The sequence below is a fragment of the Dendrobates tinctorius genome, unplaced genomic scaffold (assembly GCF_039654945.1).
Source record: "Dendrobates tinctorius isolate UK_male_01 unplaced genomic scaffold, ASM3965494v1 ptg000104l, whole genome shotgun sequence".
NCBI lineage: Eukaryota > Metazoa > Chordata > Amphibia > Anura > Dendrobatidae > Dendrobates > Dendrobates tinctorius.
In genome coordinates, this window is record NW_027361772.1 from 13,696,458 (window position 1) to 13,723,779 (window position 27,322).

Below are 27,322 nucleotides of genomic sequence, written 5' to 3' on the forward strand. Positions count from 1 at the left end.
ATACACACACTATGTATACATATATATACACACCCTTCCCCCTATACAGTACAGATAATGGCCGGTATACACCGCCTCCTCCCTGCAGTGCCCGCACATTACACAGGGTATATATTATACACACACTATGTATACATATATATACACCCTTCCCCCTATACAGTACAGATAATGGCCGGTATACACCGCCTCCTCCCTGCAGTGCCCGCACATTACACAGGGTATATATTATACACACACTATGTATACATATATACACCCCTCCCCTATACTGTACAGATAATGGCCGGTATACACCGCCTCCTCCCTGCAGTGTCCTCACATTACACAGGGTATATATTATACACACACTATGTATACATATATACACCCCTCCACTATACAGAACAGATAATGGCCGGTATACACCGCCTCCTCCCTGCAGTGTCCTCACATTACACAGGGTATATATTATACACACACTATGTATACATATATACACCCCTCCCCCTATACAGTACAGATAATGGCCGGTATACACCGCCTCCTCCCTGCAGTGCCCTCACATTACACAGGGTATATATTATACACACACTATGTATACATATATACACCCCTCCCCTATACAGTACAGATAATGGCCGGTATACACCGCCTCCTCCCTGCAGTGCCCTCACATTACACAGGGTATATATTATACACACACTATGTATACATATATACACCCCTCCCCTATACTGTACAGATAATGGCCGGTATACACCGCCTCCTCCCTGCAGTGTCCTCACATTACACAGGGTATATATTATACACACACTATGTATACATATATACACCCCTCCACTATACAGTACAGATAATGGCCGGTATACACCGCCTCCTCCCTGCAGTGTCCTCACATTACACAGGGTATATATTATACACACACTATGTATACATATATACACCCCTCCCCCTATACAGTACAGATAATGGCCGGTATACACCGCCTCCTCCCTGCAGTGTCCTCACATTACACAGGGTATATATTATACACACACTATGTATACATATATACACCCCTCCCCTATACAGTACAGATAATGGCCGGTATACACCGCCTCCTCCCTGCAGTGCCCGCACATTACAGAGGGTATATATTATACACACACTATGTATACATATATACACCCCTCCCCCTATACAGTACAGATAATGGCCGGTATACACCGCCTCCTCCCTGCAGTGTCCTCACATTACACAGGGTATATATTATACACACACTATGTATACATATATACACCCCTCCCCTATACAGTACAGATAATGGCCGGTATACACCGCCTCCTCCCTGCAGTGTCCTCACATTACACAGGGTATATATTATACACACACTATGTATACATATATATACACCCTTCCCCCTATACAGTACAGATAATGGCCGGTATACACCGCCTCCTCCCTGCAGTGTCCTCACATTACACAGGGTATATATTATACACACACTATGTATACATATATATACACCCTTCCCCCTATACAGTACAGATAATGGCCGGTATACACCGCCTCCTCCCTGCAGTGTCCTCACATTACACAGGGTATATATTATACACACACTATGTATACATATATATACACACCCTTCCCCCTATACAGTACAGATAATGGCCGGTATACACCGCCTCCTCCCTGCAGTGCCCGCACATTACACAGGGTATATATTATACACACACTATGTATACATATATATACACCCTTCCCCCTATACAGTACAGATAATGGCCGGTATACACCGCCTCCTCCCTGCAGTGCCCGCACATTACACAGGGTATATATTATACACACACTATGTATACATATATACACCCCTCCCCTATACAGTACAGATAATGGCCGGTATACACCGCCTCCTCCCTGCAGTGTCCTCACATTACACAGGGTATATATTATACACACACTATGTATACATATATACACCCCTCCCCCTATACAGTACAGATAATGGCCGGTATACACCGCCTCCTCCCTGCAGTGCCCGCACATTACACAGGGTATATATTATACACACACTATGTATACATATATATACACCCTTCCCCCTATACAGTACAGATAATGGCCGGTATACACCGCCTCCTCCCTGCAGTGCCCGCACATTACACAGGGTATATATTATACACACACTATGTATACATATATACACCCCTCCCCTATACAGTACAGATAATGGCCGGTATACACCGCCTCCTCCCTGCAGTGCCCGCACATTACACAGGGTATATATTATACACACACTATGTATACATATATATACACCCTTCCCCCTATACAGTACAGATAATGGCCGGTATACACCGCCTCCTCCCTGCAGTGTCCTCACATTACACAGGGTATATATTATACACACACTATGTATACATATATACACCCCTCCCCCTATACAGTACAGATAATGGCCGGTATACACCGCCTCCTCCCTGCAGTGTCCTCACATTACACAGGGTATATATTATACACACACTATGTATACATATATACACCCCTCCCCTATACAGTACAGATAATGGCCGGTATACACCGCCTCCTCCCTGCAGTGCCCGCACATTACACAGGGTATATATTATACACACACTATGTATACATATATACACCCCTCCCCTATACAGTACAGATAATGGCCGGTATACACCGCCTCCTCCCTGCAGTGCCCGCACATTACACAGGGTATATATTATACACACACTATGTATACATATATATACACCCTTCCCCCTATACAGTACAGATAATGGCCGGTATACACCGCCTCCTCCCTGCAGTGTCCTCACATTACACAGGGTATATATTATACACACACTATGTATACATATATACACCCCTCCCCCTATACAGTACAGATAATGGCCGGTATACACCGCCTCCTCCCTGCAGTGTCCTCACATTACACAGGGTATATATTATACACACACTATGTATACATATATACACCCCTCCCCTATACAGTACAGATAATGGCCGGTATACACCGCCTCCTCCCTGCAGTGCCCGCACATTACACAGGGTATATATTATACACACACTATGTATACATATATACACCCCTCCCCTATACAGTACAGATAATGGCCGGTATACACCGCCTCCTCCCTGCAGTGCCCGCACATTACACAGGGTATATATTATACACACACTATGTATACATATATACACCCCTCCCCTATACAGTACAGATAATGGCCGGTATACACCGCCTCCTCCCTGCAGTGCCCGCACATTACACAGGGTATATATTATACACACACTATGTATACATATATACACCCCTCCCCTATACAGTACAGATAATGGCCGGTATACACCGCCTCCTCCCTGCAGTGCCCGCACATTACACAGGGTATATATTATACACACACTATGTATACATATATACACCCCTCCCCTATACAGTACAGATAATGGCCGGTATACACCGCCTCCTCCCTGCAGTGTCCTCACATTACACAGGGTATATATTATACACACACTATGTATACATATATACACCCCTCCCCTATACAGTACAGATAATGGCCGGTATACACCGCCTCCTCCATGCAGTGTCCTCACATTACACAGGGTATATATTATACACACACTATGTATACATATATACACCCCTCCCCTATACAGTACAGATAATGGCCGGTATACACCGCCTCCTCCCTGCAGTGTCCTCACATTACACAGGGTATATATTATACACACACTATGTATACATATATATACACCCCTCCCCTATACAGTACAGATAATGGCCGGTATACACCGCCTCCTCCCTGCAGTGTCCTCACATTACACAGGGTATATATTATACACACACTATGTATACATATATACACCCCTCCCCTATACAGTACAGATAATGGCCGGTATACACCGCCTCCTCCCTGCAGTGTCCTCACATTACACAGGGTATATATTATACACACACTATGTATACATATATACACCCCTCCCCTATACAGTACAGATAATGGCCGGTATACACCGCCTCCTCCCTGCAGTGTCCTCACATTACACAGGGTATATATTATACACACACTATGTATACATATATATACACCCCTCCCCTATACAGTACAGATAATGGCCGGTATACACCGCCTCCTCCATGCAGTGTCCTCACATTACACAGGGTATATATTATACACACACTATGTATACATATATACACCCCTCCCCTATACAGTACAGATAATGGCCGGTATACACCGCCTCCTCCCTGCAGTGTCCTCACATTACACAGGGTATATATTATACACACACTATGTATACATATATACACCCCTCCCCTATACAGTACAGATAATGGCCGGTATACACCGCCTCCTCCCTGCAGTGCCCGCACATTACAGAGGGTATATATTATACACACACTATGTATACATATATACACCCCTCCCCCTATACAGTACAGATAATGGCCGGTATACACCGCCTCCTCCCTGCAGTGTCCTCACATTACACAGGGTATATATTATACACACACTATGTATACATATATACACCCCTCCCCTATACAGTACAGATAATGGCCGGTATACACCGCCTCCTCCATGCAGTGTCCTCACATTACACAGGGTATATATTATACACACACTATGTATACATATATACACCCCTCCCCTATACAGTACAGATAATGGCCGGTATACACCGCCTCCTCCCTGCAGTGTCCTCACATTACACAGGGTATATATTATACACACACTATGTATACATATATATACACCCCTCCCCTATACAGTACAGATAATGGCCGGTATACACCGCCTCCTCCCTGCAGTGTCCTCACATTACACAGGGTATATATTATACACACACTATGTATACATATATACACCCCTCCCCTATACAGTACAGATAATGGCCGGTATACACCGCCTCCTCCCTGCAGTGTCCTCACATTACACAGGGTATATATTATACACACACTATGTATACATATATACACCCCTCCCCTATACAGTACAGATAATGGCCGGTATACACCGCCTCCTCCATGCAGTGTCCTCACATTACACAGGGTATATATTATACACACACTATGTATACATATATACACCCCTCCCCTATACAGTACAGATAATGGCCGGTATACACCGCCTCCTCCCTGCAGTGTCCTCACATTACACAGGGTATATATTATACACACACTATGTATACATATATACACCCCTCCCCTATACAGTACAGATAATGGCCGGTATACACCGCCTCCTCCCTGCAGTGCCCGCACATTACAGAGGGTATATATTATACACACACTATGTATACATATATACACCCCTCCCCCTATACAGTACAGATAATGGCCGGTATACACCGCCTCCTCCCTGCAGTGTCCTCACATTACACAGGGTATATATTATACACACACTATGTATACATATATACACCCCTCCCCTATACAGTACAGATAATGGCCGGTATACACCGCCTCCTCCATGCAGTGTCCTCACATTACACAGGGTATATATTATACACACACTATGTATACATATATACACCCCTCCCCTATACAGTACAGATAATGGCCGGTATACACCGCCTCCTCCCTGCAGTGTCCTCACATTACACAGGGTATATATTATACACACACTATGTATACATATATATACACCCCTCCCCTATACAGTACAGATAATGGCCGGTATACACCGCCTCCTCCCTGCAGTGTCCTCACATTACACAGGGTATATATTATACACACACTATGTATACATATATACACCCCTCCCCTATACAGTACAGATAATGGCCGGTATACACCGCCTCCTCCCTGCAGTGTCCTCACATTACACAGGGTATATATTATACACACACTATGTATACATATATACACCCCTCCCCTATACAGTACAGATAATGGCCGGTATACACCGCCTCCTCCCTGCAGTGTCCTCACATTACACAGGGTATATATTATACACACACTATGTATACATATATATACACCCCTCCCCTATACAGTACAGATAATGGCCGGTATACACCGCCTCCTCCATGCAGTGTCCTCACATTACACAGGGTATATATTATACACACACTATGTATACATATATACACCCCTCCCCTATACAGTACAGATAATGGCCGGTATACACCGCCTCCTCCCTGCAGTGTCCTCACATTACACAGGGTATATATTATACACACACTATGTATACATATATACACCCCTCCCCTATACAGTACAGATAATGGCCGGTATACACCGCCTCCTCCCTGCAGTGCCCGCACATTACACAGGGTATATATTATACACACACTATGTATACATATATATACACCCTTCCCCCTATACAGTACAGATAATGGCCGGTATACACCGCCTCCTCCCTCCTGTGGCCGCACATCATACACCACCGTGCACACGCTGCACCATGGGCCATCTCTCCATATCATCTCCCCCACATATAGGCCCGTCCCCCCGGGCCTCCTCTCCCAGAAAATGGCGCCGGCTCCGGGCTGCTCTCCAGGCCCCCGGCTCCTCCTCCCCCGGGTATTCCTCTCCTTTCTCACTACCTATAAAGTGTCCGGCAGACCTGCAAGCAGCGGCGGAGCTCCGCGGCGAGGAGACGCGGTCATCCTCTCGCCGAGGGTGCGCCACCGGTGGCCGCTTTCCAACCCGTCCGACACAGGGCCTGCCAAGGAGAAGCGGCTTTACGAAAGTTGCGCAGCGGCGCGGGCCAGATACACAACAGCAAGCGTAAGTTCTTTATTCACCACCACGATCAGCGCTAATGGCGTAGCTACGACGGCTACGTGACGGATCAAAGAACTGGGTAGTCACCGCAGCGAAGGAGGCTGGAAGCTGCGTCACGCTGGCGGCGTAAAGGTGCCGATTCACGAACGCGTTCGACCTATTTGCGGAAGTGACATCATGCGCAGCAGGAGCGCGGTGATGCAACTGAATGCAAGTCCAGGCGCTGCATAAACGCTAGTAGAACATTTACGTAAATTGCGTAAATCGTAAAGGAGGCCAGCTACGGAAATAGCTTAAGAATCCTTCCCATCTTTATAACAGGTTTAGAATTTTTGTTTGTTTGTTTTTCTAAGTGTTTTATTAATATTGCTGGGCGCACCTATTTTAACCTTTATTATCCAGTGTTTATGAAGCATAGTCATACATTTGACCCTTCGGAACAATGAGGTGACCATTTTTACTATGGTTATTTATACATATATTTATATATATTCATATGAGACAAAGCATCTGAATAGTTGGGAAAGATTTATTCTGCCAACCACTATCTAACCTATATGTGCAACTTTGCAATCTACCTCTTATTACAATTCTCAGTGCTAACTAAGAAGATTATAAATATAAAAATTAAATTCTCTAGTAGTCTACAGATCGTTGCCAAGGCTACCGACCACCATACATGTCGCTTTCCAGCGTTCTGCTATTCCAGCAGCTCTAAAGATGGCTGGATCCCACCAGTTTTTGAAGCTGCCTGGGAAAGAGCGTCCATCTGGACCAGCGATTGGCCGTGGAAGCGAACTGTCAATCGTTGGGAGCGCACTGCCCTCATGTAAGCGGGGAGATAGGAGAGAGGAGGCTCTCCTGAAAACAACCCCTCGAAGGACACAGGTGGCCTAGTATATGATCCGTGGGGACGGGAAGTGCTGAGCAAACAAGTGCGCTGCCGGGAGCCTCCTTGTCTGGGAAGACCTGAAGGGCTTCAGCCCTCTGCCTGCTGTCTGGGCCAAAGCCATGAGCACACGGTAAAATGGTCAGTCTGCATGGGTGCGTCCATATCGGACGGAAAGGCTGGGGATTTACAGTCAGAAATTCGGCAATGTATTTCACTAGCAACAAAGTGCAAGAGACTTGGGGAAAAAGGTCATCCCCCAGGAAACAGATTTCAGTCCCCGGCATATGAATTTATGTTGGGAATTGGCGCAGATAATAAAAAAGTTTCCATGGCAACACTTCCCAGGCAGTTTAAAGTTGTGTAAACACAGACTTCTGCAGCCAATCACAAAACCTCCGTTGAGGCAAACAACCAGGAAAGCGTTGCCATGGAGCAGACTGCGCTGTTTCCCAGCCCCGACCAACCAGGGGCATACAACTCATTTAAGAGGTTTTCCAATTCCAACATTTATTAATTTATTTTTTTTTTGGGTTGAGGCCATGTGCAGACGATGCGGATCTAGAAGCTTTGGACGCATGTTCGCTGGGCAATTACATTTCATCTTTTTGTGCAGGTAGAAAGCCATAATACAAAATTAAAATCCACTCTGGACAACCCCTTTAAATATTAAATGCCCCCCACACACACTTACCAAGGGCTGAACAATACCAGATGCATAGAAGGACAGCATACCAATAACTTATACTTTCCAAGGATCTGGAAAACCCCATATAACAAGGAGCACAGACTCCCACATGCATGACAGATCCCCTATCACACAGACAGCAGCTGCAAGATGTGCAAGGCTACTTTTACACTTGCCGCTGTTTTTGCGGGCCATATCGCTGCAAAAAAAGCGGTCTTCTGCAATAACGGGCTGCAAAAAAGCTTGCGGCTCGCCGTGTTTTTTTTCCCCAATACTATGTAAATAGTAAATTGTTTTTCAATGAGGGCTATGTCCGTACGCTATATAAAAGATCGAGAAGGCTCTATATTTTATCACGGCCGTACAGCACACGGCGCATCGTGAAATTTTTGCGGCCCCATAAGAATCTATTTGGGCTGCAAAATCGGCCCGCAAAAATTTGGTAAGTGTATAAGCAGCCTAAACCTTAACACGACATTACGGCAGCTATAAAAGATGTCTCAGCTGTAACCTGCACACACACACGGTAAGATGCGGCTTCCGGGTTAGAGTGGATCTGCCACCAGATTCCAGGACGCAAGTTGCATGTTATTACACTGGTCTCTCAGACCTGACAAGGGTGATGTACTTACTGTGTAATCCTTCTGTGAGTTTTCTGGCCCGATGTCTACGTCCAATATAAAATTATATTGCGGCACCGTGTTAGCCAGAGGGAATGAAAAAAACTAAATACTTATGCCAAAAAAATGACCAAAGATTTCTAGGAGTGATGATCCTTCGGGATAGCCAGTAAAGGTATGTTTGCAGCTTTCAGGGCCCAGCAGTTTCTTCTAATGGAAAGGTTTACAAATGAATGACTGAGACAAGTGGACAACATTTAAGGGACATGACAGGGCATTTGTACACAGAGGGTGGATGGGGGGATGTCTCCTAATGATAAGCTAATGAAATCAAACAGAGAGGTGATGATGACTTTGTGATCTGGAGCCCTCCTGGTGGAGGTGTGAACTGTCCATGTAGGGACCTATGAAATCAGGTGTTACATTTGGGTCCCATTGTCTAAGAATTTTACCTCTGAATCAGTTTAAATTCCCAGATCTTCCTGTCATCAATAAACCAATCTTTCAGTATTAAGACATTAAAATCTGTTTGATTTCCTTGGCTTATCTCTAGGAGGCATCACCCCATGCACACATGTCCTATTGTATTATCTCTGAAGTGTTGTCCTCTGGTCTGGGTCATTCATTTGTAAACCAGCCTGAAGCAGCCACTGTGCCCTGGAAGATGCAAATGGCCTTCTTCTGGTTAGTCAATACATGTGTGGCTCCTACAACACTTCTACCATTTGTTTAACAATTCCTTATTTGAGACTGTTTGTTTACACTCATAATAAAGGAAGAATACAATACCCCTGGACTTCTAGTGCTGAAAGACCATGCAGCTTCCTGAGGACAGTAAATAAAAATTACTCATCAAAAGAAAACCGTATCAACCTACAAATGGCGGAATCAGGCCACACTAGATCAATTACGACTCTCTAATTTAAAGACTCAATGCATCATAACTAGTTTGGAAATTAAATTTTATACTCTAAGGCTGAGTTCACACGTGTCGTTTTTTCGTGTTTCCGCAGCGGTTTTAACCGCGTGATTTTGCCGCGAAAAATAAGCATCCCATGCTTTCCTATGGGATTCCGCAATGCTGTGCTAATGCTGCGGTTTTTACCGCAGCGGAATCGCTTCGCGGTAAAAAACCGCAGCATGCTCATTAATTTCGCGGAATCGCGGCGATCCCGCACCCATAGGAATGCAACTGTTCTGCTTACTTCCCGCATGTGGCTGTGCACACCATGCGAAAAGTAAGCAGAACATTTGCGGATGGTACCCACGGTCCGGAGGAGAGGAGACTGTCGCGATCCCGCGAGAACGGACGTAATCGCGGTAATTGTCACAAAGGATTACTGGGACCGGGAGCGTGGAGAGAGGCGGGAAGGCTGCGTGAGACGTCGGAAGGTGAGAATAACAATATATTTTTTTATTATTATTATTATTATTTACATTCTTTTACTATTGATGCCGCATAGGCAGCCTCAATAGTAAAAAGATGGTCACACTCGTCAAACACTGTGTTTGACGAGTGTGACCAACCTGTCAATCAGTTCTCCAAGCGATGCTCCAGATCGCTTGGAAAACGCTAGCAATTCTGCAAGCTAATTACGCTTGCAAAATGCTAGTTTTTCCGCGGGAAAATCGCGGGAATTTAAAATGCGATTTTCCCGCAGAATGGAATTCCCACGGGAATTTCCGCGTGAGTTCCGCTACGTGTGAACCTAGCCTTATGGAAATCCTATTTAAAAAAATTGAGAAATGAAGTGGTCACGATATCAAATGGTTCAAGAGAAACACGGAGACAGGTTGGAGATCGCCTAAAGTTCTACGTCAACCATTTCTTGGTAATACTTTCTTTGTATGTAACCCCTTCTCATGTACAGCAGCATGGAATTAATGGCGCTATATAAATAATAAAACAATAATACAATTATTTAGGTGAACCTGCCTGTTGTCAAAACTATTAATTTTAATTTGATTTTACAGCCATTTTAACGTGGATTGGTCCATCTGTCTCATTAGGTCTATGAGATCTATGTAATGTATGCAGTTTATATTGAGATGTTGATAAATCTGCTTTTTCTGACAACTGCTCCCTGGCATCAGAGACTTTTTTTTTTTTTTTAAAGGGAATCTGTCACCTATTTTTTCGACTATCAGCTGCTGGCACCCCACCAGGGGCTTATCTAAACTGTGTTCCAAATTATTATGCAAAAAGAGTTTAGGAGTGATAAGGTTAGACTTTTTTTGTTTGTCATTTAAACTCATTGATGGTGATGTGTGTCAGGGATCTTTATATCACTGAAAGCAATTGCAGATACCTGTGCAAATTAGTTTGGCAGGTGTGTCCAAATAAAGGCAAAACGAAAAAAGTGGTTTGGTACCGTGTTAGCCAGTAGAAAAAAATATATAAAGTGCTCTCAGTGAGAGAAACAAATTAGGAATCTTGTGGGTATGATACCTTTTAATGGCTAACAAATAATAGTGAATGTTGTTACAAAGCAAGCTTTTGAGACTGTTTATGTCCCTTCATCAGCCTGATGAATATATCAGCAGTCCCGAAAGCTTGCTTTGTAACAACATTCACTATTATTTGTTAGCCATTAAAAGGTATCATACCCACAAGATTCCTATTTTGTTTCTCTCACTGAGAGCACTTTACAAATAAAGGCAAGACTACTGAAGGCTGTTCCACATTATTAAGCAGCCTACATTTTTTGCCAAAGTGGGAAAGAAAAAGGATGTGTCGGCTGCTGAGAAGCAACAAATTGTGGAGTATTTAGGTCAAGGCATGACTACAATCAACATTGCCAAGACACTTCATCGTGATCATCGCACAATCAAGAAGTATGTAGCTGATTCCTAGCACACACGTGTGCGTGCTGATAAGGAAAAATTGAGGACTCTTTCCAACAGGAAATTGCGTCAGGTTAAAAGAGCAGCTGCAAAAATGCCTTGTCATAGCAGCAGACAAGTTTTTGAAGCTGCTGGTGCCTCCAACGTCCCCCGAACAACAAGATGCAGGGTCCTTCAGAGGTTTGCAGCTGTGCGTAAGCCATCCTGTCGACCACCTCTATCCACTGCACACAAGCAGAAACGGCCCCAGTGGGCCAAACAATACATGAAGACTGACTTCCAAACTGTTTTGTTCCCCGATGAGTGCCGTGCAACGCTTGATGGTCCAGATGGATGGAGTGGAGGATGGCTGGTTGATGGACACCCCATGAAAACACAGCTAAGGCGCCAACAAGGAGGAGGTGGAGTAATGTTTTGGGCTGGAATCATGGGGAGAGAGATTGTCGGCCCCTTTAGGATCCCTGAAGGGGTAAAGATGAACTCCATAATCTATGTGGAGTTTCTAAAACAGCACTTCCTGCCATGGTTCAAGAGGAAGAACCGTGCTTTCCGCAACAAGATCATTTTCATGCCTGATAATGCACCGTCTCATGCTGCAAATAACACATCTGCATCTCTGGCTGCTATGGGCATAAAAGAGGACAAACTTATGGTGTGGCCACCATCTTCCCCTGACCTCAACCCCATTGAGAACCTCTGGAGCATCATCAAAAGGAGTGTCTATGATGGCGGGAGGCAGTTCACATCTAAGCAACAGCTCTGGGAGGGTATTCTGTCCACATGCAAAACAACTGAAGCACAAACCATCCAAAAACTGACAAATTCAATGGACGAGAGAGTTCAGAAGCTTCTTTCCAACAAGGGGTCCTATGTGCAAATGTAACATCACCTAGAATAAAGGTTTGACTTGAAAACTGTTTGATTTCATTTTGTAATAAGCTGATAATGCTTATTATTTCACAATTGACCATTTTTTTGTTCAAAATAAAAAAGGTTGAAAACTCTGCTGTGCATAATGATTTGGAACATGCATTTTGAGTGTTTCTTATTTTTAAAAATATACTGTTTTCATAGGCAGTTTGTTCAAAAACATTGCAATTATACTAGAATATTAGATGACTGGAAAATAACACTGACTGCAATTCATATAGGTAATTTAGAGAAAATAGGAGGAAATATTTTTTGCATAATAATTTGGAACACAGTGTACAGCATTCTGTAATGCTGTAGATAAGCTCCCGATGTAACCTGAAAGAGAAGAAAAACGAGTTATATTACACTCACCCAGGGGCGGTCCGGGTCCCGAGGGTGTCGCCGTCCAGTCCGGCACCTCCCATCTTCTAGCGATGACGTCCTCTTTGCTTCCCGTCGCGACTCCTGCGCAGGCGCACTGCTCTGCCCTTTTAAGGGCAGAGCAGAGTCCTGCAGTGCACAGGCGCTGGACCTCTCTGACTTTTCCCGGCGCCTGCGCACTGCAGTACTCTGCCCTTAACAGTGCGCCTGCGCAGGAGCCACGAAGGGAAGCAAAGAAGAGGACGTCATCGCTAGAAGATGGGTGGCGCATGACCCGGACCACGACACCCATCAGACCAAAACCAGACCCGGACCGCCCCTGGGTGAGTATAATATAACTCGTTTTTCTTCTCTCTCAGGTTACATTGGGGGCTTATCTACAGCATTACAGAATGCTGTAGATAAGCCCCTAGTGGCGGTGCCAGCAGCTGATAGTCGAAAAATAGGGTGACAGATTCCCTTTAAAAGGAAAAAACTGTTGCAATTTTACAATGTTTCCAGATGACTATGGTGTACAGTGTTACCATTTCTTTCCTGAATGACACACCTCAAAATTGAGTCTAATGCATCTCTGAAATCACGCCACCATGCAGACTTTATGTAGCGCAATCTACAGGATCCAATTAAAGAAAAAAAAAGTTCGCTAACCTGCATTTCTGGAGGAAAATATTCATCAAGACATTTAGAAAGCCACAAGATTAGGCTATGACATGGCTCAGCCCAACACCACGGCCTCTGAACCCAGGACACACAGGAAGCGACACCTGCAAGTGATTTTCAGTGGTCTGAGAGTTCTGCAAAAAACTGAGTGTCTGATATTCAAGTCTACAGGCCGGGGACATACAAAGCTTCCCACCACAAGGGCACGTGCCCACGATTGGGAACTGCTGCTGATTTGGCGCTGCGCATTTACCACAGCGGCCAGATGTTACAGAAAGAAATCCCATGCCCACTATGCGTCCAGACACCTACGGATCACCACGTCCTTCCAGTCCGCAGCATGGCAATTTCTCTTGCGGACACGCTAGTCTCCACCAGACAAATTACATCAATAGAATATACTGAATGCTGGAAATCCGTGATCACATGTGGATTTACCTGCGTTCAAAATAAGGCTGCACTTTGGATGCCGCAAAGACACACAGCGTCTAAAGTGCTGCTAGTTTCACATCGTGGACACCCTGCCTAAACCTTTCTGCACCGGACAATGTCAGACACTGACTGTGCAAAACCAGTTTATTCGAAGAATATGTTCTTAACCCCCCCCCCATAGAAAGAAAAGCTTGAAAAGTGCTGGCGAATAGGCGTCTTCCTTCTGTGCAGTTTGAAGTCCATCCAGTTACATAATCCGGCTCTAGATTAGTGAGACGCTGGGATGTATCGGCCTCTGCGGGTTCCGGCCCATGACTGACATTCTTGGAGGAGCGTTACCCGTAGTTTTCACGGATAGCACTCGTACCTATGACAGTCTATGGTGCTGTGCACACATCCAATTTTTATTCCTCGGACCGAGTAGTCTACGGGAAAAAAATCTGAGACTTGTCCGAGTTTCATCTGTGAGACATTGATTATGAGGAGGACGTATTGCGCATCTGAGAGCCCCCAGGCACATCGGACATGAAATACATCATTTATTGGTTACATATCGTATTATATAAATGCAAGGTATGAAGGTGCGGCAGCAGTGGGACAACAAGGCACAGTTGTGTGTTACATGAAGACACACCATACCAGGAGCCTTCCCAATACTGACAGGGGTAAGAGCCATCGACAAACAAACGGCTCCGGTCAGAACGTATAATCTCTCGAGAGAATCAGGCTGAGGAGAAGAAAAAAAAAAATTCTCCGTTTGCTCCATTCTGTCAGTCCGTGGAAAACAGACTACACTCAGATGCCACCAGAGTGCAGTCCAATGTTTTCCACGGACTCACGGATTTGCATGGCCAAGTTCAATCCGAATAGCAGATCATACTGTGGAATGCAGCGATTTATTTTTTTTTTCCCCTATACCAGCTCTGTCCGAGGAAGAAAACCAGACACGTGCATGTTCCTGTAGAACATTGGTCTGGAAGTGATCCGTTGTTTTGTCGGATCGCAATCAGACCGATTATACAGTCTGCACGAGCCCTTAGGACGGAAATCGGAGGTCAGACGACAGCACCCCACAAGAGAATGTGCACGCTTTACACATACAGCCAATTCCCATCCCCTCCAGAAACAGAAGACCCCCTCACCTGGAAGAGCTTACAATCTATTCTGACTGATCCGCTATCGCCACAATACAGGACACCATGGGTGGAAGATGAGGGTTTCTACAGAATGCATTGTAAGGCACTGGAAGGGGTAGTGATCTTACACCAATATTTAGGAATTGCTATTTCTGCTGTTCAGCCTCCTATGTGGAGATCATAGTGATAAATCGGTCTGAAAGCGCTTAGAATGAATCTCGCGGATGTGAAAGTCACTTAAGTGCAAAGGGTTCGCCTTCAGGTCACTCACACGTGCGCTTCTTTAAAACGCTTTTTCTCTTTGCAGCATTTTCGTATGTAAAAATAAAAACGAATCAATTTTTACAAGCAGTTTTTTTGTGTTGTGTCCACACGCGTGTTCTTTAAATGTTATTTTTAAGGCCCCGTTACACATAACGATGTCCCAGCAACGATCCGACATGGATGGGATCGCTGGGACATCGTTAGGCTGATCGCTGGTGAGCTGTCACATAGACAGCCCCTCCAGCGATCAGGACCAGCGAGCAAGCTGGTTTCCAATGTAAACATCGGGTATCTAAGAGCCGCACAGCTCTTAGTTACCCGAAGTTCTCGTTGGAATCCAGCGTCGCTGATCTCTCGCTGCCACATGCAGCGATGCGCGCTGGCCAGCGGGAGACCAATGATCAAAAAATGGCCCAGGACGATCCTGCACGATCAGCGATACCTGGCAGGGGGGCCGGTCGCTGATCCCCATCACACACAGCAAGATCGCTGGAGAGATCGCTCATGCAAAAATGTTTATAAAATGGAAAGAGGGAGGCATATCTAAAGAAGAATATAATGCTGTCTGCAGAACCTGCAGGGCACAAATCAGATTATCTAAAGCTGAAAATGAATTGAGGCTTGCAAGAGATGTCAAAAGCAATAATAAAGGATTTTGGGGATATGTCAAAAGTAAAAGAAAAGTCAAAGATGCTATAGGATTTTTACAGGATGAAAATGATGAAATGGTAAGACAGGATGTTGAGAAGGCTGAACTTTTAAATTCCTATTTTGCATCTGTTTTCTCTCAGAAAGGAAATGTAACATCAACTGTTATTCACTGTCCTATTAAGGGAATAGAAGAATCCAGGATATCTATAAACAGAAAGATAGTGAGGAAACACTTAGCTAGCCTAAATGAATTCAAGTCTCCAGGTCCAGATGAATTACACCCCAGAGTACTGAAGGAGATAGCAGAAGAAATTTTTGAACCCCTCTCTATAATCTTTGAAAATTCTTGGAGAACAGGAGAAGTGCCAGAAGACTGGAGAAGAGCAAATGTTGTTCCTATCTTCAAAAAGGGGAAGAAGGTGGACCCAGGTAACTATAGGCCGGTGAGTCTGACTTCTATACCAGGAAAGATCTTTGAACAAATTATTAAACAACATGTATGTCAATACCTGGATAAGAATTAAGTGATTAAACAGAGTCAGCATGGGTTTGTAACTAATAAGTCATGTCAGACTAACTTAATTTCCTTCTACGACGGTATCACTGATTGGGTAGATCAAGGAAATGCTGTAGATATAGTATATCTTGACTTCAGCAAAGCATTTGACAAAGTCTCTCATACAATCCTTATTGAAAAAATGATTAAGTATGGAATGGACAAGGCAACTGTTAGGTGGATTCATAACTGGCTTAGTGATCGGACCCAAAGAGTGGTCGTAAATGGCTGCACATCCAGTTGGAAGAATGTCTCAAGTGGGGTACCACAGGGCTCTGTCCTGGGCCCTGTATTGTTCAACATCTTTATCAACGATTTAGATGAAGGAATTGAGGGTAAACTGATTAAATTTGCTGATGACACAAAGCGAGGAGGGATAGCTAATACTAGAGAAGAGAGAGAGAGGATTCAAAAAGATTTAAATAAACTGGAGAAGTGGGCAGCAACTAACAGAATGGTTTTTAACAGGGAGAAATGCAAAGTACTACATCTGGGCAATAAAAATGGAAAAAGCATATATAGAATGGGAGGAATAGGGCTAAGTGACAGCACATGTGAAAAAGACTTGGGTATACTAATAGATCACAGACTGAATATGAGTCAACAGTGTGATGCAGCAGCAAAAAAGGCAAATGCAATTCTAGGATGTATTAACAGAAGCATACAGTCTAGATCACGTGAAGTCATTATTTCCCTCTACTCCTCTTTGGTCAGACCTCATCTGGAATATTGTGTCCAGTTTTGGGCACCACATTTTAAAAAAGACATCAACAAACTGGAGCAAGTTCAGAAAAGAGCGACCAGAATGGTGACCGGTCTGCAAACCCTGTCTTATGAGGAAAGGTTGCAGGATTTGGGAATGTTTAGTTTGCAAAAGAGAAGACTGAGAGGAGACTTGATAGCTGTCTACAAATATCTAAAGGGCTGTCACATTGTAGAAGGATCAACTTTATTCTCATTTGCACAAGGAAAGACTAGAAGCAATGGGATGAAACTGAATGGGAGGAGACACAGATTAGATATTAGAAAAAACTTTTTGACAGAGTGATCAATGAGTGGAACAGGCTGCCACGAGAAGTGGTGAGTTCTCCTTCAATGGAAGTCTTCAAACAGAGGCTGGACAGACATCTGACTGGGATGATTTAGCGAATCCTGCTTTGAGCAGGGGGTTGGACCAGATGGCCCAGGAGGTCCCTTCCAACTCTACGATTCTATGATTCTATGACTCTATGCGTCACAAAATCAGCGATCTCGCTGTGTGTGATGGGGCCCTTACTATAGAGATCTATGGAAACGCACATGAAAAACAAATATATACCTAGAGAAAACTGCCTTTGTGGGGAAAAAAACCCCACCACGAGTTAGACATGTTAGAAGGCGACCTTAGGGTCGGGTCACTCGACCGTTGTCTCCACATCAGAGAAAAATGCTTCGATTATTCAGATCAGAATCTTTTTTTTTTTCTCCACGTCCGAGAAAAAGTAAGTTTCTCAACATTCTCCTGTAAGTCCGTGAAGATCGGACTGCACTCTGATGTCATCTGAGTGTGTTCTGTTTTTCTTTTTTTTTCCCCCAGACTCCGACTTGCAGTGCCAATTTTGATTTGACAATCATATCAAAATCAGACATGTCTCCAATTATCACTGCAGACTAGTGATGAGCGAGCATACTAGTTGCTCGGGTGTCCTCTGAGTATTTTGGCGTGCTCAGAGATTTAGTCTTCGTTCGTCTCAGCTGCATGATTTAAGGCTACTTGACAAGCTGAATACATGTGGGAATTCCCTAACAAACAGGCATTCCTCACATGTAATCAGCCCAACAGTCGCAAACCATACAGCTGAGACGAGGAAAACAATCTCAGAGCATGCCAAAATACTCGTAGGACACCCGAGCATGCTCGAGAAAAACCAGAGCATCAATGCTATTTGCTCATCACTACTGCAGACCATTCGGTCTGACGGGGGGGGGACATCAGACATGCGGACAGCTCGTTAGAATACCATAGGTGCAAGCGCTATCCGTTAGGCTGAGTTCACACGTGGCTTTTTTTCGCGTTTCCGCGGCAGTTTTAACCGCGCAATTTTGCCGCGAAAACGCGAAAAATAAGCATCCCATGCATTCCTATGGGATTCCGCAATGCTGTGCTAATGCTGCGGTTTTTACCGCGGCGGAATCGCTTCGCGGTAAAAACCGCAGCATGCTCATTATTTTGCGGAATCGCGGCGATCCCGCACCCATAGGAATGCATTGTTCCGCTTATTTCCCGCATGTGGCTGTGCACACCATGCGGAAAGTAAGCAGAACAATTGCGGATGGTACCCATGGTCCGGAGGAGAGGAGACTGTCCTCCGGGCTTTGGGTACCATATCCCTGTAAAAAAAAGAATTTAAAATAAAAAATATTGTTATTCTTACCCTCCGACGTCCCGCGCAGCCTTCCCGCTTCTCTTCACTCTCCCGTTCCCAGTAGTCCTTTGCGAAAATGCTCGCGATGACGTCCGATTTCACGGGATCGCGAAGTCTCGCGGTAATTCGCGCGACGTCGCATTCCCACGAGAACTGACGTCATCGCGGGCATTTTCGCAAAGGACTACTGGGAACGGATGCGCGGGACGTCGGAAGGTAAGAATAACACCGTTTTTTATTTTTTTTTTTACATTCTATCTTTTACTACTGATGCTGCATAGGCGGCCTCAGTAGTAAAAAGGTGGTCACACTCGTCAAACACTGTGTTTGACGAGTGTGACCAATCTGTCAATCAGTTCTCCAAGCGATGCTACAGATCGCTTGGAGAACGCTAGCATTTTGCAAGCTAAATACGCTTGCAAAATGCAAGTTTTTCCGCGGGAAAATCGCGGGAATTTAAAATGCGATTTTCCCGCGGACTGGAATTCCGGAATTCTCGCGGTAATTTCCGCGAGAGTTCCGGTACGTGTGCACTTAGCCTTAAAGCCATGGGTGAAAAGTTGTCTTTTCTAGCCATCTGGGCTGTGGAGTCAGTGGTGATGATGCACTGCAGAAAATAATAGCGCTGTATAAGCAAAGCATAATTATTGTTCCAGCAAATGGGGATAAAGTCCAGGGAATCTTTCGCCTCGATTTAGTATTTGACCAATGTCATCTACAAGTGCAGAGGGACATACCAGCGCTGGCTTGTCAAGGTGAGGAGGCTTATTCGACGTGCAATGCTCCTCTGGGAAATTTAATATGCAAATTGCCTCTTCAGAGAGAAAGAGGACTTGAACTCTAAGCACCACCTGTTGGAAGTAGCGATCCTACAAGTAACAATCGACCCTTTAATGAGTTTTGCAATATGACTTTGGATTAAAGCCAAACAAGAATCTCAATTTGCAGACAGTGTTTCGGGCTATTGGCCCTCATCAGTGCAAAGTATGAGAACTGATTTGAGTAGGTGAGAGGCTCTGGACTTGTAGGATCGCTACATTCAACAGGTGGCGCTATAGAGTTCAAGTCCTCTTTCTCTCTGAAGAGGCAATTTGCATCTACAAGTGCAGACAGAAATCACAACCACAGAAGCTGCCCTTATTCTGCAGCCGCAGTGTTTGGAGAGAGAAAAGAAGAAGCGCACTTTAGAAAATGAGGAGAGGAGGCCACACCAGATGTTCTTGCTATAGAAGTGAAAACAAAACTACTAGGACTGGTCACTATCCCTTAGTCTATCTTTTTATTTCTGAAACATTGGCTCTTGGAATAATAGCGCTGATGTCTGCCCGTCCTATGTCCACATGACAACACTTACTGCTCTGGTCAAAATGATCACGGGGACAATGTATCCCTGAGTGATTAGGATGTGGATACAGAGGCATGCAGCAGCTCAGAAGCACGATGTCCCTATGACAAGACTGACAGTGCTGCTGCGATCTGTCCTGCTAATTTCAGGGAGAAGGAAGCAAAAGTGAAAGTAAATGGCACATGGCAGACTCAGGAGCTGCCTGCGACTGCGGACATGTAGCTGCTCCGAGCAGCAGCCACGAAGAATGGAATAGAGTCCGGAAAAACTGATGCATGTAAGTCAGCCACATGTATAAGACATTTTAGACCTTTCTTTTTTTTTTTTTAACTTAAATTCATGTACTTGGGTCTGAAAACCATTTTGGCATTTACAGATTTTGCCCTGTTTGCCTCCTTGCAGACTAAAGGTCCCGTTACATTTAGCGATGCACCAGCGATCCCGACAACGATACGATCCGGATCACTGGTGCATCGCTAAATGGTCGCTAGTGAGCTGTCAAACAGGCAGATCTCACCAGTGATGCAGCGGCGGTCGATACTTACCTGTCACACGCAGCGAGGGTGACGTCTTCCGCCCGCGTCCATGGAGTCGCTCGTCGGCGCCAGTAGGAAGCCGATGACGAGAAATGGACCATCCCGTTCTCGTGCCATCAGCGATATCCAGTGGGGAGCCAGGTCAGAGGTAAGTGTCAGATATAGCGAGATCGCTACCGATATCGCTGTTGAATCACAAAATCGGTGATGCTTTAGTGATATCGCTAGCGATCTCGCTATGTGTGAAGGGGGCTTAAGGGTATGTGCACACGCTGCGGATCCACAGCAGTTCCGCAGACAGTGTACAGTACAATGATAGCCAATGGGATTTCAAATCTACAGTGCGGATTTTTCCGCGGTTTTAAATCTGCAGCATGTCAATTCTTTCTGCGGATTCCGCAGCAGTTTGCCTCCTGTTCCATTGTCCAGATGTCAATCCGCAGGGGAAACCCGCTGGCAAATCCGCAGGAAAACCACGGGTCACTTTACCTGTGGCTTTACCTGCAAATCCGGGCGGAAAAATCCGCAGCGTGTGCACATACCCTTACACTACTACTGGCAATAAAATGAGTTCACTGAAAAATAGTCAGTGAGCGCGTTCTGAGGTTTTGCAACTGTTTTGTTTTAGCCCTTCTCACCTGATCATTGACCACAACAAAGTTGAATGTGCAGGGAAACAACGAGCCAGTAAAAATTAAAACAATTACATTTTACTACATGCATTTGCTGTTACAAATAAAGACATGGTTTTTAAAATGTGGACGACACTTAAGGCCCCGTCTCACTAAGCGATCTCAGTAGCGAGATCGCTGCTGAGTCACAACTTTTGTGACGTAACAGCGATCTCACCAGCGAGATCGCTGTGTGTGACAGCGATCGGCGAGCGGCCCCCCTGCCGGTATCGCTGCAAGAAATCTCTGGACATTTCTTTGGTCGCTGGTCTCCCGCTGGCCAGCACGCATCGCTGTGTGTGACAGGCGGGAGACCAGCGATCAGGTGTAAAAAATCATTAAAAAAATAAAAAATATAGTTATTCTCACCTTCCGACGTCCCGTTCAGCCATCCTGCCTCTCTCCACGCTCCGGTCCCAGTAAGCCTTTGCACGAATGACCGCGAGACTTTGTTATCCCGCGAGACTGTGACATCTCGCGGTCATTCGTGCAAAGGATCACTGGGACCGGAGCGTGGAGAGAGGCGGGATGGCTGAACGGGACATCGGAAGGTGAGAATAACTATATTTTTTATTTTGATTCTATTTTTTACAGGATGGCCATCGATGCCGGGCGCTCGGCATCGCTGTGCTGATCGCTGGTGAAGCTGTCTGTGTGACAGCTCACCAGCGATCACATAGCGACTTACTAGCGATCCTGACACCTTGATATCGGTGTCGGGATCGCTGGTAAGTCGCTTAGTGTGACGGGGTCTTTACTAAGGGGATAGAAAACCTCCAGATAAAACTTGCTGGTGGGGATCTCATTATCCACTCTACACAGAAGCCCCCTGGGACATGGAAGTGGATGACAGTAAATGGCGATCACAGGGCATCTTGCACGTCGACAGATCACCAGCCATACTTTCTAGACCCAACGTCCCGCTACATTTTGTACATCGAGACACTAACTTCATCAAACTTTCAGCCACCAAAACTTAATCTATCATTATATAGCACGCTGTCCAAGGACAGACCGAAAATGGGATCAATGACGAATACTGAGGGCTCGCTCACACGTCTGTTGTTCTCCACGTTAGAGAAAAATGGACCAATCGTTTTGATCAGAGTGGCATTGGTTTGCTCGTACGCGGAGAAAAAGGAAGAAACGTTTCTCCACCTTCTCCATTATCAGTCTATGAAAATCGACGGCTCCCACATCATCCGAATGCAATGTGATTCTTTTTTCTTGTTTCCATAGACTTGCATTGCCACTTGATCTGACGATTGAGTCAAAATTGGACATGTCTCAATGATTTTCCGCAGACATATGAATGTCCCCATAGACTATCACAGGTACGAGTGCGGTCCTTGAGAAACATGGATCGCACCCATACGCGAAAATCGGATGTCAGAATAAGGCCTTACTCTGTGGACCCATTGCAGGCGGATTTGATTTTATTAATGCAGCACCCAACTGGTTGAATAAGTATCACTTAGGGGTACTTCACACTAAGCGAGATCGCTGATGTGTCACCGATTTTGTGACGCATCAGCGATCTCGCTGTGTGTGGCACGCATAGGCGACCGCCACCCCGCCGGGTATCGCTGATCGTGCAGGAATGTCCTTGGCCACGCGCGCTTAGTTGCCTGCTGTTTACCTTGGATACCAGCTCCCAGCGCGAGCACGCTGGTATCCAGGGTACACAGCGGGTAACTAAGGGACGCGCGCGCTTAGTTACCCGCTATTTACCCTGGTTACCAGCATCCGCGCTGGTGCTGATCGCTGGTGAAGCTGCCTATATGAGAGCTAACCAGCGATCATGTAGCGACGCACCAGCGATCCTGACCAGGTCTTATCGTTGTCGGGATCGCTGGTGCGTCGTTTAGTGTAACGGGACCCTTATGCTGCGCTAACTCCACAGGGTGCAGTGGCCGTACTGTCCATCTATTAGCCAGAAGGGAGACCCCAATGTGGTCAGTAGGGTGGGTTCGAGCACCAATGGTGACCGTTGCGAGACAGATTCGGCACCGCTAGCATCTTCACTGTAGTGCGGCTCTGAAGGAGCAAAACACTGGAAAATAAAAGAACATGACCCAAAATCCTCACACCAGCTTGAAATGATATGCTTCTTCGTTCTACAATGGTTAAAGACTGACTCCTAAAATTTAGATTCACCTCTCCTGCCTAATCCTGAGACAGGCGGGCTCCGAGTAAATCCATTCTCTACAGGTCTGAGTAAGATAGGTGAGCGCTGTAATCCACCATCTGTGGCAGGACCATAGAGAATGAATGGATCAGGGGTGCACTTACTTACATTTCAGAGCCCCGTTCAAGAGACTGTTGGGGGCCCAAGCGTTTAGAAACCCACCAACCCTCAATTTATCCCTTATGCTTTACATGAGTTTATTCCAGACGCTGAACTTAAAAGTTTTAATTGTAATAAAAGTTCCTGAGAATTTTTAATTTAACTTCACATTAGTTTTTGGAATTCGCAAAGCTTACTATATAATTGCCCTAAAAACAAGACGTCTAGAGGACGCGCGTGAGGCCGCATTGCTGGCCAGACCAATGATTACGGTACACAGATACAGCAAAGCAGACACAGGAGAGAGACGGCTCTCAGTCACAACTCCCCAAGGAATGAATGGGGAATATTGATCCAGGCCACAAAACAGATGCTGCCCTCCCAGAGGAAGAGCTGGACTATCAAGCAAAGCACTGAACATAATGAAGTAGAAAAAAAGGAAAATTCTAGAACTATGGTATATTATCTATATATATATATATATTTTTTTACCTGCTTAACTACCTATGATATAAACAGACGTTTTGGTGGTAGTGGGGGGGGTCCGATTCCGCATAATGATGTCCAGTGGCAGGAGCTGTATGTGCACAGCCTTGCTTCTGCTTGTTAGGATCCCAGAATTTTAACCCCTTAAATGCCGCAAGCAATAGTGGCATTTAAGCAGTTAGGAGGCGTCTCGCTGTCACGCCATCGTTGCCCACTCATCCCATTCACACGTTGCGATCCGAGTGCTCTATCTTGGGCCACGTTCACACGGTCAGTATCCTACATCAGTATTTGTAAGCCAAAACCAGGAGTGGGTGATAAATACAGAAGTGGTGACGGGTTTCTATTCTACGTGTCCTGTGGCTCCCGGATGCAAAATGCTTCGACCCTCTAATAGAAAGAAGAGTCAATTTAAAGGGGTATTCTGAAGTTTGAGGGTGTGTGCACATGCTGCGGATTCTGCAAAATCTGCGGTTTATCACCTCTACAATGGAGGAGATGGTAAACCGCAGCGGAATCTGCAGAAAGACTTGACATGTCAATTCTTTCTGTGGATCAGAATTTCCCATAGGATATTATGGTACTGTACAACGCAGCAGAAACTGCTGCGGATCCGCAGGGCCAAAACCGCAGCGTGTGCACTCACCCTGAAAGTTTTCCCCTTTCTGCTATGTCTCAGACTAACGTGGCCCAGAGATAACAAGAACAGGGGTTCTCTAGACCTCCGGCTGAACGGAGCTGGTGTTGATCAGACGCATTATCGTTCCGTTTTAATGGCAGCTACGAAAGTCGGCAATCTCTGCGCCTGCCAATAGAATGGATGGAGCGGTAATGCGCCCGATCGACCTCCGCTCCATTCAGCCTAGGATCTCATGATCGCTGGGGGGCCACGGAGATCAAAGAGGATAGTGGGATAAATTTCAAACCTCCTTTCAACATGGGAACGGTCTGAAAACCAAAGTATAAAAAACAACACTGCTTAAAAAAAAAAAAAAAAAATTACGCGCTCATTAAAAAAAAAAAAAGCGTAGAAATTGTAATTAACTCCTTCATCCTACGTAATTGAATGTGCTCCAAAATGGCAACATTAGGAAATACGGCACGGGTCACAAAAGGCCGGCCGACCCTCATTTGGCCATGATGAGCCAAAACATTTTTGGGAAAATTATTTATATAACAAATAAATAAAAAAGCAACATCGGCAGGTCCTGAAGGTGGGTCTGGATGGGGTTAATTGATAAGGTAACAGCAGGTTCAGAAACACCCATCCAGATGCAAAAAAAAAAAAAAATCGATACACTGCAAAATTACAGATTAACCAAATCATACAAAAAAAACCTGAAGTTCACTATTTGCTATAAAGTAGATGCTCCATGTGAACAGGCAGCGATTACAAAATAAGAGACATTGTGTCCTGGAACAGCCATAGAACAGATTTACGCAAGTTACGTAAACATTGGCGAACATCCGGGATATTTTACGCCAATAGCGTAAACCATCCCCACCCCCCAGCGCTTTTCCTGTATAGACTTACGAATCTGGCGTAACCCGCCCATCCTGCAAAGCCGGCCCACTGCTGTACGCAAAGAACGTACATAGTGAGGCCAGCCCGCACACTGGTAAACAGCACAGCTCCCGCCAACACGTAACCGAGGCGGATTCCCAGGATGTGTGCGCGACCCCGGGCTGAGTCACACCGAGCGAGGGCAGAAGACTTGGCCACACCACACATATCCAAGCGCTACGTAAACTGCGTACGTGCGGGATTTTCCCAGCATTACGTCAATAATACATTTACCGCAGACTTGGGCTCCATCCCTACGGTAAGAACAACACAGGAAAATGTGCGCAAACAGAGTAAGAACATGTACAGAGCGATACGCCAACTCCGCCCAGCCACAAAACTGCCCTGGTTATGCAATGCGGGCCCGGCGTATCCGGCAACAGTGAATAGCTCAGGCTTCTTGGCCCTGTGCTCACCTTCAAGGCCTCTCCGGGAGGCGGGGCGACGTAGCGACAATACCAAGGGACGGGCCGCTAACCAGTTCAGCCACAGAACCGGGACAACCGGGCGATCACCGACAGGGACTAATGGAGACGCACCGAGAGCGCACTCCCACGGCTCCTTCCTCACACAGCGCCGCCGCTACGCTCAGTGACGTCACACGCATACACCCACGTCGTTCGAAACCCGCCTCGTCTAGCTCCTTCCCTACTGCGCATGCGCCGCTGATTCCTCTTCCTGTTTCCGCCTCTTTCTGTTCCTACACCTCAACCCTGAGAAACAAGACATGGCTTGGTTACCCCTAGCAACCAGGCTCAGCTCCTAGATACCAAGCCCAAAAGAAGAAGACCCTGTGCTTGGTCACACACAGTTGCTTTTCATGGACAGTTTCCTAATTTTTTTTACTTGTTTTTTTTTTTTTTTTGCACTTTTATTTTTTTCTTCGCCTTACTCCAAGAGCCATAACTTTTTTTTTCTCCATCAATATGGCCGTATTAGGGCTTGTTTGCTGTGGGACGACTTAGTTTTTGATAACATGGTTCATGTTACCAAGTAAAAAGATGAAGTAGTGGAAAATCTGCCTTGTCGCCATTTTTTTTTGTAGGGGGGAGGGGGACACTTTTTATTCTTCTAAGACTTAAAAATAGCATTTTATAGTATAGACTTTTCCAGATGTGATGATGTATTTTTATTTATATTTTTTACATTTTCATTTTGGGAAAATTAAGGACGGTACTGACTTTTATAATTATTTTTCTATATTTTTTTCTATTTTTTTTTTTTGTCATGCTAAAAAGACTCTGCCTATTTATCTCCATTGAAAAAAAACATTTCCATTGCAG

General features: G+C 45.3%; 1 protein-coding gene across 3 annotated transcripts in view; it reads right to left on the reverse strand.

Moving 5' to 3' along the window:
* The window catches only part of BRD4 (bromodomain containing 4), a 100,825-nt gene extending 74,169 nt beyond the window's left edge, over positions 1 to 26,656 (reverse strand). The window contains exon 1 of one of the 3 annotated variants that reach the window (XM_073588781.1): positions 26,456 to 26,656. The gene's annotated coding sequence lies outside the window, so the exon portion shown is untranslated. Of the gene's footprint in view, positions 1 to 6,531; positions 6,720 to 26,455 lie in introns of those variants that run through there. The other 2 variants (XM_073588782.1, XM_073588784.1) reach the window with 2 other exon arrangements.
* Positions 26,657 to 27,322: the final 666 nt, after the last annotated feature.